This window comes from Felis catus, chromosome B4, assembly GCF_018350175.1.
Source record: "Felis catus isolate Fca126 chromosome B4, F.catus_Fca126_mat1.0, whole genome shotgun sequence".
Taxonomy (NCBI): domain Eukaryota; kingdom Metazoa; phylum Chordata; class Mammalia; order Carnivora; family Felidae; genus Felis; species Felis catus.
This window is the reverse complement of record NC_058374.1, coordinates 120,433,420-120,450,579: the sequence shown is the minus strand read 5'-3', so window position 1 is coordinate 120,450,579 and position 17,160 is coordinate 120,433,420. Positions and strand designations below refer to the sequence as shown.

At 37.1% G+C, this 17,160-nt stretch overlaps 1 protein-coding gene across 17 annotated transcripts in view; it reads left to right on the top strand.

The window, feature by feature from the left end:
• The window catches only part of ANKS1B (ankyrin repeat and sterile alpha motif domain containing 1B), a 1,072,204-nt gene that overhangs the window by 119,611 nt on the left and 935,433 nt on the right, over positions 1-17,160 (top strand). The gene's annotated exons all lie outside the window — the stretch shown is intronic.

Sequence of the window (17,160 nt, the reverse complement as noted above, 5' to 3'; positions counted from 1 at the left end):
GCAAATTGCCAAGAAACTAAATGAAAGTGTTTTTTTCTACCATTGGATATCTTCTAAATAATCTGCAGCCTTTAAGAGTCGTCTCTTATGCCCCTGGATGTATGTCCCAATTAAAAAGTATTCATTGTTGGGGCACCTGAGTGGCTCAGTTGGTTAAGCATCTGACTTGAGCTCAGGTCATGATCTCAGGGTTGGTGAGTTTGAGCCCCACATCGAGCTCTCTGCTGTTGGCACAGAGCCTGCTTTGGATCCTCTGTCTCCCTGTGTCCCTGCCCCTCCCCCCTCTCAAAAATAATACAAGTAAGTAAACATCAAAAAAAGTATTCATTGTCATTATTCCAACTTTGTGCAACAACTTCATGTCATTTATCTATCTATACCTTCTCCTTCCCTCCTTCTCTCCTCTTGTCTTCGTCTTTCAGTGCCAGAAATGGCTATGTGAATGTGAAGCAGGAATAGATCTAACTCTTTCTGAGTACTATATACTTCAAAGTAGACACGCCAGATACTTGCTATGTACTAGGCATTGTGTCAAATGCTTTAGTCCTGTAATGTGTTTTATTTTTCCCATTTTACTGAAAAGGAAATTAACACTCCTTGAGGAACAAGCAATTTTGACATCATTCAATAAAAAGCTAATCTTCGGAGGATGAATGTAGTAGGAATAAATGTTATATATTGTGTGCAGGCCCTATTAAACAACTGCACATACAGAATTGATGAGACATGACTTGGCAACAATTCTTATGGGAAGCTTATAGAATTTTGTCATGGTAAGCTCAATATAAGTAGCAATATGATTAGACTACTTTTTGGCTACATTAAAGAAACAATAGTAGCTAGAATTAGGGAGATGAAAAAATCTCAGTTTGTTTTATTCTGAATTCTGGTTAGACTGCATTTAAAATAGTTGATGTGGTTGAGGCACAGATTAAAGGGTTATGTAGATATAATGAAATGAATTCAGACTAGGAGTTTCTCAAAGGTGGGTAATGTGTCCTTGTTGTGTTCCTGGAACATAACTGTATTAGCAAAGTTCTCCAGAGAAACAGAACCAACAGGGTGTATGTATATATAGAGAAAGAAATTTATTTTAAAGAATTGGTGATTGTGGAGTCTTGGCAAGACCAAAATCTTCAAAATGGACTGGCATGATGGAAACTTAGGGAAGGGTTACAGTTTGTCCAAAGTTGGTTTGCTGGCAGAATTCCCTCTTCTTCCTGGTAGGAGGGGTGTTTTTTTCTATTAAGGCCTTCAGCTGATTGGATGAGGCCCTCCCACATTATGGAGGATAATCTGCTTTGCTCAGAGTTGATTTAAATGCTCATTTCATCTAAAAAATACTTTCACAGAAACATCTAGAGTAATATTTGACCAAATATCTAGGTACCATGACTTAATTAACACATGGCTCAGTTGGTTGAGCATCTGACTTTGGCTAGGTCACGATCTCGCGGTCCGTGAGTTCGAGCCCCGCGTCAGGCTCTGGGCTGATGGCTCAGAGCCTGGAGCCTGTTTCCGATTCTGTGTCTCCCTCTCTCTCTGCCCCTCCCCTGTTCATGCTCTGTCTCTCTCTGTCCCCAAAATAAATAAACGTTGAAAAAAAAAAAAAGAGCTTCTTTCTCTCTTTAAAAAAAAAAATGGTAGTCAGGTGGTGGATGGACATTTCTTATTTTAGTTTTACATTGCTGATTTTTTTCTCCTCTCCCTGTTTTTTTCCTCCCCTAATTAAAAAAAAAATTAATGTTTACTTATTTTTGAGACAGAGAGAGACAGAGCATGAGCATGGGAGGGGAAGAGAGAGAGGGAGACACAGAATCTGAAACAGGCTCTAGGCTCCGAGGTGTCTGCACAGAGCCCAGTGCAGGGCTTGAACTTGTGAGCATGAGATCATGACCTGAGCCAAAGTCAGACACTTAACCAACTGAGCCACACAGGCACCCCTCCCCTGAGTTTTAAAAAAATTGGAATATAGCATACATATAGAAAAGAGCACTCAGTATAAGTGTACAAATTTATTATTACAAAGCAAAAACAAAACAAAACAAAACCATGCAATTACCACCCAGAATAAGAGAACATTACTAACTCTCAGAAACACCCCTTGTGCTTCCTTCCAATTGGTAGTACATATTTTTATTGAAAGTGTATCTAGGAATGGTATGTCTAGATTGTAGTAGCTTTTTTTAAGAGTGGCTATACAAAATTACACTTCTAGAAATATGTGAGTGCTTTCCATCATAGTCATCATTTGGTATTGTTAGTCTTTTTCACTTAGCCATTCTAGCAGGTATATCTTTTTTCATTTGTGGTTTGCCTTTTCACTTTATTAATGTTGTCTTTGATGAATAGGAACTGTTAATTATTTTTAAAGTTTTATTTATTTGTTTTGAGAGAGAGAGAGCATGAGCTGGGGAAGGACAGAGAGAGAGGGAGAGAGAGAATCCCAAGTAGGCTCTGCAATATCAATGCAGAGCCTGACACAGGACTCAGTCCCAGGAGCCGTGAGATCATGACCTGAGCTGAAATCAAGTTGGGCACTTAACTGACTGAGCTACTGAGGTGCCCCAGGATTTGTTAATTTTAACTAGTTCAAGGTATCAGTGTTTTTCTTTGTGGTTAGTGTTTTTTGTGTCCAGTTTACGACTTTTTGCCTGCATCAAGGTTATGAGTTATTTCTTTATGTTAACTATCAGAAGTTTTATTATTCTTTCACAGTTAGATCTATTAATTATTAGGAATTGATTTTAGAAATGATGTGAGGTATATGTCAGTTTTCATTCTCCATATTGATATTCAGTTGAACCAGTACCACTTTTTGAAAAGATTATTCTTTTTCTACTACTCTACAGTGACACTTATAAAATACATATGTTCTGTTCCATTGGTCCATGTATTTATTCTTGTATAAATGTCACACTATTTTTTTTCTTTCTCTAAATTTTTGTTTAAATTCCAGTTACCATACAATGTACTATTAGTTTCAGGTGTACAATTTAGTGATTGATCACTTACATAAAACACACAGTGTGCTCATCACACGCGCCCTGGGCCTCCTTAATACCCATCACCTGTTTAACCCATCACCCTACCCACCTTCCTTCGAGTAACCCTCAGTTTGTTCTTTATAGTTAAGAGTCTGTGTTACGGTTTGCCTCTCTCTTTTTTCCTTACTACGTGATGTGATGTGTGTGTGTGTGTGTGTGTGTGTGTGTGTGTGTGTGTATAGAGAGAGAGTATTAGTCACAAAATAGAATGAAATCTTGCCATTTGCAATGATGTGGATGGAGTTACAAAGTATGCTGAGCAATTTCATACTATTTTAACTACTATTATCTTGATGTCTGATGGTGTGCCTCTTCACATCTTTTCAAGATTCTTTTGATTTTTTTCTTAAAAAAAATTTTTTTTAATCTTTATTTAAAAAAATTTTTTTTTTCAATGTTTATTTATTTTTGGGACAGAGAGAGACAGAGCATGAACGGGGGAGGGGCAGAGAGAGAGGGAGACACAGAATCGGAAACAGGCTCCAGGCTCTGAGTCATCAGCCCAGAGCCCGACGCGGGGCTCAAACTCACGGACTGCGAGATCGTGACCTGGCTGAAGTCGGATGCTTAACCGACTGCGCCACCCAGGCGCCCCATAATCTTTATTTTTGAGAGAGAGAGAGAGAGAGAGAGAGACAGACAGACAGAGTGCGAATGGGGGAGAAACAGAGGGAAACACAGAATCCTAAGCAGGCTCCAGGCTCTGAGCTGTCAGAACAGAGCCTGACATGGAACTCAAACTCACTAACCACAAATTCATGACCTGAGCCAAAGTTCAGTGCTTAACTGACTGAACCACCCAGGTGCCCCATTTTGATTTTTTCTTATATTAATTTTAGAATTAGCTTGTCAATTTCTACAAAAATCTACTTGAGATTTTTATTGAAATTGCATTGACTCTGTAGAACAATATTGGGAAGTGGACATATTTTCAATATTTCCTCCATTAGGATGGTATATCTCTCCATTTATTTAGGTCTCCTTAAATTTTTTTTTAGTTTTATTGAGATATGATTGACAAATATATTTTTAGGTTGTCCACGTGATTTTTTATTTTTTTATTTTTAATGTCTTTTTTTTCTTTTTTTTTTTTTAATTTTTTTTTCAACGTTTATTTATTTTTTTGGGACAGAGAGAGACAGAGCATGAACGGGGGAGGGGCAGAGAGAGAGGGAGACACAGAATAGGAAACAGGCTCCAGGCTCTGAGCCATCAGCCCAGAGCCTGACGCGGGGCTCGAACTCACGGACCGCGAGATTGTGACCTGGCTGAAGTCGGACGCTTAACCGACTGCGCCACCCAGGCGCCCGATGTCTTTTTTTTCAATATATGAAATTTTGTTGTCAAATTGGTTTCCATACAACACCCAGTGCTCATCCCAAAAGGTGCCCTCCTCAATACCCATCACCCACCCTCTCCTCCCTCCCACCCCCCATCAAGCCTCAGTTTGTTCTCAGTTTTTAATAGTCTCCTATGCTTTGGCTCTCTTACACTCTAACCTCTTTTTTTTTTTCCTTCCCCTCCCCCATGGGTTTCTGTTGGATTTCTCAGGATCCACATAAGAGTGAAAATATATGGTATCTGTCTTTCTCTGTATGGCTTATTTCACTTAGCATCACACTCTCCAGTTCCATCCATGTTGCTACAAAGGGCCATATTTCATTCTTTCTCATTGCCACGTAGTACTCCATTGTGTATGTAAACCACAATTTCTTTATCCATTCATCAGTTGATGGACATTTAGGCTCTTTCCATAATTTGGCTATTGTTGAGAGTGCTGCTATAAACATTGGGGTGCAAGTGCCCCTATGCATCAGTACTCCTGTATCCCTTGGGTAAATTCCTAACAGTGCTATTGCTGGGTCATAGGGTAGGTCTATTTTTAATTTTCTGAGGAACCTCCACACTGCTTTCCAGAGTGGCTGCACCAATTTGCATTCCCACCAACAGTGCAAGAGGGTTCCCGTTTCTCCACATCCTCTCCAGCATCTATAGTCTCCTGATTTTGTTCATTTTGGCCACTCTGACTGGCATGAGGTGATATCTGAGTGTGGTTTTGATTTGTATTTCCCTGATGAGAAGCGACGTTGAGCATCTTTTCATGTGCCTGTTGGCCATCGGGTGTCTTCTTTAGAGAAGTGTCTATTCATGTTTTCTGCCCATTTCTTCACTGGGTTATTTGTTTTTCGGGTGTGGAGTTTGGTGACCTCTTTACAGATTCTGGATACTAGCCCTTTGTCTGATATGTCACTGCAAATATCTTTTCCCATTCCATTGGTTGCCTTTTAGTTTTGTTGGTTGTTTCCTTTGCTGTGCAGAAGCTTTTTATCTTCATAAGGTCCCAGTAGTTCATTTTTGCTTTTAATTCCCTTGCCTTTGGGGATGTGTCGAGTAAGAGATTGCTACGGCTGAGGTCAGAGAGGTCTTTTCCTGCTTTCTCCTCTAGGGTTTTGATGGTTTCCTGTCTCACATTCAGGTCCTTTATCCATTTTGAGTTTATTTCTGTGAATGGTGTGAGAAAGTGGTCTAGTTTCAATCTTCTGCATGTTGCTGTCCAGTTCTCCCAGCACCATTTGTTAAAGAGACTGTCTTTTTTCCATTGGATGTTCTTTCCTGCTTTGTCAAAGATTAGTTGGCCATACGTTTGTGGGTCTAGTTCTGGGGTTTCTACTCTATTCCATTGGTCTATGTGTCTGGTTTTGTGCCAATACCATGCTGTCTTGATGATTACAGCTTTTGTAGTAGAGGCTAACGTCTGGGATTGTGATGCCTCCTGCTTTGGTCTTCTTCTTCAAAATTCCTTTGGCTATTTGGGGCCTTTTGTGGTTCCATATGAATTTTAGGATTGCTTTTTCTAGCTTCGAGAAGAATGCTGGTGCAATTTTGATTGGGATTGCATTGAATGTTTAGATAGCTTTGGGTAGTATTGACATTTTGACAATATTTATTCTTCCAATCCATGAGCATGGAATGTTTTTCCATTTCTTTATATCTTCTTCAATTTCCTTCATAAGCTTTCTGTAGTTTTCAGCATACAGATCTTGTACATCTTTGGTTAGATTTATCCCTAGGTATTTTATGCTTCTTGGTGCAATTGTGAATGGGATCAGTTTCTTTATTTGTCTTTCTGTTGCTTCATTATTAGTGTATAAGAATGCAACTGATTTCTGTACATTGATTTTGTATCCTGCAACTTTGCTAAATTCATGTATCAGTTCTAGCAGACTTTTGGTGGAGTCTATCGGATTTTCCATGTATAATATCATGTCATCTGCAAAAAGTGAAAGCTTGACTTCATCTTTGCCAATGTTGATGCCTTTGATTTCCTTTTGTTGTCTGATTGCTGATGCTAGAACTTCCAACACTATGTTAAACAACAGCGGTGAGAGTGTCCACGTGATTTTTTAGAAGATGTACATGTGATTGCAATATACATATGCATAAATATTTAAAGTAATGTTTTATAGTGTTCTCTGCAGAGCTATTAGTCATATTTTATTAGTTTTATTATGAAGTGTTTTATAGATATATATTTTAAAGTTTTTATTTATTTATTTTGAGAGAGATAACATGTGTGCATAGGCACACGGGGTAGGGGCAGAGAGAGAAGGAAAGAGAGAGAATCTCAAGTAGTTGGTGTGAAGCCCAGTGCGGGGTTCAAACTCATAAGCTGTGAGATCATAACCTGAGCTGAAATCAAGAGTCAGATGCTTACCTGACTGAGCCACCCAGGTGTACCCTAGTATTTTAGCTTTTGATGTTATTATAAATGGTACCATTTAAAAACTTCTATTTTTTTTTTTGCTGCTGCTGCATAAAACCAATTGCTTTTTAATTTTCATCTCAAATCCAATGATTTTACTATATTTACTTATTAATTCTAGTAATTTATCTTTATATTCTTTTGGATTTTCTACATGATAATAGCAGTTTTATTTCTTAGTTTTCATTGCTTATATCTTTTATTTCCTTTTCTTTCTTGTTGCATTGACTATGACTTCCAATAAAGAGCAGTGATGTTAGTGGCATCTTTATTTGGTTTCCATTCTCAAGAAGAAAGTTTTCATTCTTTCACAATTAAATATGATGATTGCTGTAGATTTTTATTTATTTTTGTAGTAAAATGTGCATACAGGAAGTATGCATAGCACATTTGTACAACTCAATTAATTCTTATAAACTTATGAACACATTTGTATCATAAGCACTCAGATCAAGAAATCAGCCCCTGAAATTCTTCCCTTAATAATTTGCATTTACTAGCTCCAAAGGATTACCACTCTCCTGATTTCTAAATCCCATAACTTTTTTTAAGTAGAACCTCTTTAATCAGTCTAAGACAGTTCCATTTTCTTACTAGTTTGCTAGTTTTTTTTTAAATAATGAATTGGTGTTGAATTATAGAAAGCATTTCCTGCATCTGTTGAGATGATCATATAATTTTTCTTTCTCATGCTGTTCCTGTAGTAAATTATGTTGCATTACTAGAATAGACGAAACTTGATGATCCCTTTCATATATTGTAGGATTTGATTTCCTGCTACTCCATTTAAGAGTTTTACACTCATATTCATGAGTAGGATTTGCCTTTTGTTTTGCTTTCTTGTGATATCCTTGTGCAGTTTTGGTACTAATGTTATCCTGGCATCCAAAACCACATTTGGCCTTGTTTCCTATTTTTTCCATTCTGTGAAAGAGTAAGTGTACTATTGGTGTTATTTCTTCCTTAAGAATTTGGCAGAATTAAGAGATTCACATAAAAAGTTGTCTCTAGGGAGCCAAAGCATAAGAGACTCTTAAAAACTGAGAACAAACTGAGGGTTGATGGGGGGTGGGAGGGAGGAGAGGGTGGGTGATGGGTATTGAGGAGGGCGCCTTTGGGATGAGCACTGGGTGTTGTATGGAAACCAATTTGTCAATAAATTTCATATAAAAAAATAAATAAATAAATAAAATAAATAAAAAAAATAAAGCATCAAAAAAAAAAAGTTGTCTCTAGGATGGGTTAGAATGGGGAGAAAATGGAGCCAGGGACTTCTGTTGGTTTTTGTTATAATTCTGATGTAAGGTGATGATGGCTTTGACTGGGTTGGTGGCATGGGAAGAGAAAGGACAAATAATAGCAATATCAACATTCTGATTCATATAGCATTTTATAAATCATACATTGCTTTTATTTGATCTTTATAGTGACAGTGAGTAGAAGATTTAAAGAAAGGATGGGTTGAAGAGAACTGTAAGGTTTGGCTTTTAAGTTATTGAGAGATTACAGGTGTCACTGACTTCTGTGGGGATGTCAGCTTCTTTCTTTTTTTCCTCTTGTTTAAGAAGGATTACTGAAAATGTGTATTTATTATCTTCTTCCTTGAACCACATTTGAAGGAAAGAAGAAATATAAAAACAAAAATAACTCAGTGATGATGCTGGAAATCAAGAAGATTGGTCTAAGGAGACCATAATTTCCTTATTTGTAAAATGATAGGCTTAGATTAGGTGATTACTATATTTTTCAGATTTCTAAACTTCTGTTAATTATACAGGCTAATTTACAAATTCACATCTTCCTATGGTAATTTATTTCATAAAAGAGACCTGGGAGACTAAATACTAGTATCATACCTTTAACTATTTTTTAAACATTACTCTTAACACAGTACTACACTTTTGGGAAAAGGCAATGGAATAAGGAGCAATGGTGTTGAAAATGCTCAGAAAAAAATCAACTTTTAAGCCAGAATATGAGCCACGTAAATTACCTTACTGCTTGGGGCAGCAAATAAACAAATCAATGCAGTTAATCTTAATACAGTAAATCTTGGCTCCATGTGAAGAAAATTGAGTAGTGGGGGACTGTGGCAGGGAATAAAGTGAATTCTGATAAAAATAAGGAAGAATAAGTAAGGAAAAAATGTTCCTCTTAAGTTTTATATTTCAATAAACATATGCTTGGTACTTTTCTAATAGATTCATAAAAACTATTATAGTAAAAAGTATTATAGTACAGGTTATTTTTATTTCAAATATTTGTATTTTTCAGTTGGGAAGACAAGGCACAAAGGCAAATGGCTTCAATTCCACGTCAAGGGTTCTTAGGTTGCCAGCAGGAGAAAGCAACTCTAGCTAAGGAAGCAGGAAAGGAATTTATTGGGAAGTTACTGGGCAGTTTACAGAATTAAAAAAGGGCCGAAAATCAGGCTCAGGGCAGCATTAGGTGTTTAAACAGCAGGATTTTCTCTTCTTCTCAGAGCTCCAGTTCTGGGACTTGATCTTTTCATTCTTAAGCCACTCTACTTTAGATCTAAATTTTGGAAGCCATCTCCCTGGCAGAGCTTGGATTATTAGACATCCCTGTTTAAGTGAAAAGAACAGCATATTGATTTATAGTCCCTTAAGGAATAAATACAATAGAGAAGGGAGAGTTCTCTGAAATGTAATGGAGTGCTGTTACCAAAAGAAGGAATAAATGAATTTTAGGCAACCAGATCCCCACAAATGTTTACTGTGTAGTCCAAATTGAGGCATAGTTCTAAGTAAAAGAACTCCTAATTTAGATGGAATAAAGCCCTCTCCCCACCATCACCAAAACAAACAAACAAACAAACAAACAAACAAACCAACGAAAACCTTTCTTTTTTGGAGGATTTCTAAGCTACTTTCTGCTTGCCTACTTTTCCAGCTTCTATTTAAACAAATTTTTTTTTAAGTTTATTTATTTATTTTGAGAGACAGAGAGAGAGAGAGAGAGAGAGCAAGGAAGCATGTGTAAGCAGGAGGAGAGGCAGAGAGAGAGGAGAGAGAGAATTCCAAGCACTCTCACTGTGAGTGTAGGACCTGAGGTGGGGCTTGATCTTATGAACCAGGTGATCATGACCTGAACCGAAATCAAGAATCAGATGCTTAACTGACTGAGCCACCCACGTTCCCTTCTCAGCTTCTATTGAGTAAGTAGATGGCTTTATAAGTTTGCTTTATGTCAAGCCCTTTCCCCCTGCTTCTTACTTTTCTTCAGAGGTATGGTCATATGTAAACAGATTGCCAAAACCTGTGACTTGCCACTTTCACTTGGCTGCTAAGCATTTATAGCTGCTAGGATTCCTCAACTACTCTTTTCCACACTGTCCAGGATGTCTTGGCACTGACTGTTCTGGAACTAAGACCAAGAGTGCTGGACTTCCTCAAACACTGTATATATAACTCATTTTCCCCCCGAGGTCATTTTTCATATACAGACTTGGATAAAGGTCAGTTAGGAGTCCAGGAGGGCAATCCATAAAGGATGCTGGGGGTAGAATAGAAACATGGCACTAGATAGCGCAGTTTGCTGTAATGTGAAAAATCTAAATTTGTCCCCTTTCCCACTGAAGTAGATAGTATCTTGGAGTGGAAAAATTATTACAATTGGGCAGTACCCTTCCACTATGTGAAGTAAGTTTTGAATTTTATTTAAAGAATACAGGTTTGAAAGGGAAATCAGTTATTTACCTGTGTAAGACACTCATATACCTATTTGGCTCAGTTTCTCACACTAACTACTCATTAACACAGATGCTCCTTGTCTTAAATTGGGGGCACAGTGTGGTGATGTGGGAGAGTGGAAAGATCACTAGGCAAAGTGTCAAAAGGCAGAGGCTGTGGGCTTAGCCTTAGTTATCTCTACAAATTCCAAAACTGGAGAAGAGGAGTAGAGGAAAGCTGTAGTTGCTCTGTATAGTTGCTCAGGACCTAGGCAGGTTAGAGCCAACTTCTTAGTGCCTTGAGTGCAGTCTTCTGCTTTGGGAAGTAATGATGATATCTAAGGATGGAGACTTTCCTATTTGCAGGACACTGTCTCAGGCTTTTAAAATATATCATCTAAATCACCTGGCAAGTCTCCAAGGGAGGTGTTGTTACTCTCGTTTCATTTCACAGGGCAGGAAGCTGTCCACAACTGAAGAACTTGTCACATGGCCAGTAATTGCAAAATCTAAATTTAAACCCCAGTCCTGTCTAACTCCAAAGCCCATGCTCCTTCTTTCTTTAAGAATTTTATAATCTAAGATCTGTTATTCATCTTCGTATCCAGTGTCTAATTCAGTATCTATCACAGAGTAAGCTAGGAGCAAAGATAAGTGAATGTGAGCAAAGGCACAAGGTATGCGTGCTCAGGTATATTCTACTTAATAATATATAGGCCAGTGTTTTGAACAAGGAGTATGTGAAGGAGAGTTGTGATGTTATTTTGAAAGTTAGATTGAGGTGGGATCATGAAATCCTTTGATGATTAGGTCAAAGGATTTAAAATATTTTCAACAGTCATTGTGAAACCCCTGGAGATTTTTTTTTCATAGGAAAAACGTCAAGGGGTAGCACTGTGTTTTCCAGTGTCAGGAAAAATGAGTTGGATTTTGGGGATGTTGAGATAGAGGTTCTAAGGAGGTCATTGGCAGGGCCTAGAAATACATGATTGGCTTTGGAGAGAGGTCAAGGATTGACAAAGAAATTTGAGAGGCACCCACAGAGAAAACCAGAAAAAGAAAAAAAATCACTAACCAGTCTATATATGAATGAGTGAATAAATGGCACAGCCCACAAGAAATACAGTGTTAAGTGTTAGTTCCTAACAAGGTTTGCATCTCCATTCCTTGTGACATCTGGGTGTAGGGATAGAGAATTCTGTACCATACTGTTCTTTCCATCTGGTCTAGGAATACTGGGTGAGCTCTCTGGAGACATCTGCTAAGTTTTTCTTTCTCATGTTGGCTTCTCTACCTTTACATTTTCTCTCTTTCATTCCCTTTCTCCCCTACTGGATTCTATTTTCTCACACTTATTGCTGCAGTAAAAATGTTTGGTGGCATAGTGTGAGGGAAAAATAGAATGGACTATATAGCACTTGGATGTTGAGTGGGAAGATGAAAGCAGAAAATATGAGATTAATTTGTTATTCTGTATTAAAATCCTACTATTTCCCTAAACTTGAATGGTACTGTGTATCTTTGATAACTGAATAGCATTCATAGTATTTAGCTGCATTAAGCAAAGTCATATGAACAAGCTAGACTACTTAGCATTGTAGAAAATTTGAGACAATTTTTAGGACCTATTTGCCTCAGCTGAATAATGGCACTCTTGTTTAGGTGACTGTTAGATAAAAAGAAAAATATTTTATAGCATATGAACTGGATTCTTTAGCTGTCTTAAGTCTACCTTTGTGCTCTTTCTTATTGTCGATATTATATAAATAACACGGATGTTCTGCTTTAAATGTACCTTAGAAAATAGTTCGGTGCCAGGTTTGAATATGGAGAGTCTGTCATGTTTTTCCACTCTGAAACTTACTCTGTGCTTTTTTTTTTAATACCCTTTTACAAATACAGTCCTGAAATGCTTTGTTTCCTTTTTTATGCACAAGAGCATGCTCATTGGAAGCATATTGTGTGTGAAGATTGTCAGTTGTTCAAACTTGTGCACTGATGGTGAGCTGAAAATCTTTTTTAGCCTTCTTTGTAAAAATGATTTTTACAACAGCACTCCACAAATATTCAGTGTTAACAGTAAAATTACTTCTAGAGCTATTAAAAAGAAGAATAAGAAAAACCCTATGTTAAAAATGAATAGTGCATTTATTTTAATCTTTGGCTTCACTCCTCCACCAGCTTCCTATTTGGCTACTTAAAAGGGTGCAGTAAAATTCCCCAAAAGTGTTAATATTTATTTCTGGAACTGCTCCAGGAGCATGTCAAAAGAATTTTGAAAAGAACATTCACTTAGGTATAACAGCTTTGGAATACATAATAAGATATATTAGTATGCTTTTAAAAGGATCATGGGTAGAGCATGAAGAATATGAAAGTGTATGAACCCCTTTATTGTTGTTCATGATTAAACCAAAATTGTTTGCATGTGAACAGATTTAATTGTTTACAAAATCTGCATAACACTATCAACAGAATGAGATGATGGGGGGGAGGGGAGGCGTAAGAGCTTTTAGCCTGATTATGATTCATAGATGTTCATCTAATAAATTGCTTTTCCTGAATCTGAAAGAAAAATAGCAATGAGAACAATGAGGTACTTATAGGCAACTAAAAATAATTCTATTGATTCCATATTTTTAATTATGAGTTAATCTGGGTTAGACGAGTGACGAGACTTAGAAAATGAATAAGGTGTCCTTAGATTCTTTAGGAGGGTCAGTGACAGGGTAACTAGATATCTCTTTTTAAAGAAATTGCTCTTCTTAACAATTTGATTTATTATATAAAGGATTTTTTTAAACGTTGATTTTCTTCCTTAAGTGATGATATGAAACTAGGAAAGAGATCAACATAATCATTTTCTCTCTAAAAATTGTATTTGTTGTTATTTTACAGTTTATAACAATACATCTATTTTCAGTTTCTCTTACAGGTTTCACTCTACACTGGTCAGATATGAATGGGTTTTTGACAACATGTATGGTTGTGTTGTTTAGTGAATGTGCCTAACTATTGTGGTAGTCTTATTGCTCTACCAGTCCCATCACACATAGTTTTGAAGCCATTCTCCATGTGTCCTACAGAGAACTCTTTCTTTCTAATACATAAATTTGATCATATCAGTAGACTATTTAAGATTCTTGACTTTCATGACCCCAGCCTTCTCACAGAGTCTTCCCTATGTATGTATGTCAGCAACCTTACACCTCCCTCTACTCTACCTGGAAAATAGCTTTGTTTTGTTTTGTTTTGTTTTGTTTTGTTTTGTTTTTGTCTTTAGGACAAAAAACACTTAAGCACTCATGTCCTTTTTTATGAAACCTTCTCCAGACTTTTGCCAGGCCAATTGGTCCTATGTTTTTTGTCTTTTGTGTTTTCAACTGTATACAAAATAGAATTTTATCATAACACCTATGACACTTTTTTGGTGTCCATGTTTGTGTTCCTCTTCTAAACTCCAAAGAGGAAATCCCAATAAATATTAACCTTGGGGATTCAGGAACAAGAAATCATAATTCCTAGAAATTCTTGGGAATTCTTAAATCATAAGCTGTTCTTAAAATATTTCTAGCAGTCTTTATATCCTGTATTCATTATTATGAATATCTAAAATTTTGTATACTATATGAAAAATGTTAAGTTTAGTAGTATCAATAAAGAACTGCAGCCTCCAATGAATATTCAAACCCTAGAAAACACCAGAGAATAGCTAGTGGGTTTTTTCAAATAACATGACATTCAGACTTCCTACCTAGTAAAACTGAGAGACCACACAGAATCATGTGGCAAATGGCTAATGTGAGGACTTACTTTGCTTCCAAAACTCATAGGATTTGTATAAATTATATTATGCATATAAATACGTTCATATTTATTTTATTTTCAAGAGTGGTTCACTTTTAGCAGCAGACGGGGCCATGAACAGACACATAACTTGACGACAGCAACAAATAAGACTGACCAGTTAATTAAATCATGACCATCTTTCTTTTATGTTTGCCTTCCCTGGTTCTTAGCAATGTTGACCTGAACCCTCTACTCCTTGTGTTGTGTCAGCACTTCCTACTCTTGCTGCTAGCTTGATGTGTGTATATTCCTTTAACCAGTGATGTCTCCATGTTGTTAAGCTTTAATTCTCACAGCAGATTGTAATACTTTTCCTAGTTCTGATTTTCTCTATTTCTTCACTCATTTTTTTGGGGGGGGATGGGGGATTTGGAATTCAGAAAAATAATAAATTTTCTGAAAAATGCTGGAAACTCATTCTTGTATGGAAACAATCTCCAATGCCTAGTATATCAGACATTCAGTAAAATATTTTGAGATATTTCTTTTTTTTTAAAATTTTTTTTCTTTTTTTCAACGTTTTTATTTTATTTTTGGGACAGAGAGAGACAGAGCATGAACGGGGGAGGGGCAGAGAGAGAGGGAGACACAGAATCGGAAACAGGCTCCAGGCTCTGAGCCATCAGCCCAGAGCCTGACGCGGGGCTCGAACTCCCGGACCGCGAGATCATGACCTGGCTGAAGTCGGACGCTTAACCGACTGTGCCACCCAGGCGCCCCAATATTTTGAGATATTTCTTAAGTGAATATTACTTTGTAGTCCAAAAGCATCTAACATAGTATCTGGTACATAGAGATACTTACAATATTTTAATGATTGTATCTGTAGTTCTTTTGAATCAGGGTCATGATAAAGTCGGGCATCAGAGTTTAGATTTGGTAATTGCCACCAGAAATGCCAGGTTATCTTTTATTATTTAGGTGTCTTGGGAGTTGATAATCCTTTATTTACCTAAAATCAAAGAGAAAACTCATAAGATGTTTAAAACTCACCAAAAACTTTGTGTAATATGCTTTTGTAGAATTCTCTTTTATAGAGTTTGTTTCTATGGCCATTAATTATTTGATTATTTGCTTGATGTTTGAATTTTTTTTAATTTTTTAAGGTTCTTATTTTGAGAGAGACAGTGAAAATGTGAGGAGGGGAGGGACAGAGAGAGAGGGATTCCCAAGCAGGCTCCACACTGCCAATGCAGAACCCAGTGTGGGGCTTGAACCCACAAAACTGTGAGATCGTGACCTGAGCTGAAACTGAGAGTCAGACGCTTAACCGACTGAGCCCCACATCAGGCTCTGTGCTGACAGCTCAAAGCCTGGAGTCTGTTTCCGATTCTGTGTCTCCCTCTCTCTCTGCCCTTCTCCTGCTCATGCTCTGTCTCTCTCTCAAAAATAAATAAACATTAAAAAATTTTACAATTTAAGATATTTTAGATAAGAATTCCCTGAACATGTTATTGTTGAGACTTTCCTCAACTTGTTTTCTCTGTTTCTAACACTGAAGACCAAGCCAACATACTAGTTTTCTGTATTCTGATGATTCCTGGGGTATCAGATGATCAAGATAAAAAAATCCAGTTTAGTTCCATACGGGACTAGTTTCTGGAGCTGGAAAATGTAGAGGTGGAAAGCAGCTACTCAGTCAGAATATGTAGTTGTTGTCATGGAAAACTAAAATTTATACTTAGAGTGAAAATGTAGATGTTTCATTAGTACGGATTTTTATGGAAAGTCAAACAAAAAAGAACTAGAACAGAAGAGCATATTATCAGATCTTTTGTACTGTTTAATTTTGATTGGATTTTTATCAGGTTTTTTTTTATTTCTTTTAGTTGTGGGAAACTTGATCTAGTATTTATATTTGTGGCTGATTTAGAGTATATATATATTTTTTTAATTTTTTTTTCAACGTTTATTTTTGGGACAGAGAGAGACAGAGCATGAACGGGGGAGGGGCAGAGAGAGAGGGAGACACAGAATCGGAAACAGGCTCCAGGCTCTGAGCCATCAGCCCAGAGCCTGACGCGGGGCTCGAACTCACGGACCGCGAGATCGTGACCTGGCTGAAGTCGGACGCTTAACCGACTGCGCCACCCAGGCGCCCCGATTTAGAGTATATTGAGCTAGCTAAGAAGAATTTTCCCCATATGTATTTGTCAAAAGCAAATAAAGCTATCAGTTTTGAACTTGACAACACAATCTTCACTGAAAAAGAGCAATCAAACACATTTAATCTATTCATACACACTGAATTCTATCCCTTGAGTCACTTAACATAATTAGGATATTTCTGCTTAGGATTGTAAAATGCTTCCACTATTTTGTAAGGATTTAAAAAGGAAGACAAAGGAGTGGTTCAGTCAGTGAAGCGTCTGACTCCTGGTTTTGGCTCAGGTCATGATCTCAGGGTTTTGTGAGTTCAAGCCTGGTGCAGGGCTCTGTGCTGGCAGCACAAAAATACTTATTTATAAAAACCTAGAATTATTGATGTCTTTTGTGTATTGAAAATTTGAGTTAGATGATAGAGAATTTGGTTTACTTTGAAGTTATACATTTAAAATAAATGCTATAGCATGAAGATGGGACTTTCAAGTTACTAGGGGACTTAAGATAAATTTTAGAGAAAAGAGTTTATAAAAATAATTCCAAGATAAATGGTATTTTTTAATCTATATTTTTATATTGAGGGGAGGGAGTAGAAAAGAAAACCCCTGTACTAGGCCCTACTAAGTGGCAGCTTCTTGTTCCATAGGATTAAGCAGTCTACATATTTAATGCAATCCCTATCAAATCCCCAACAGCATTTTTCACAG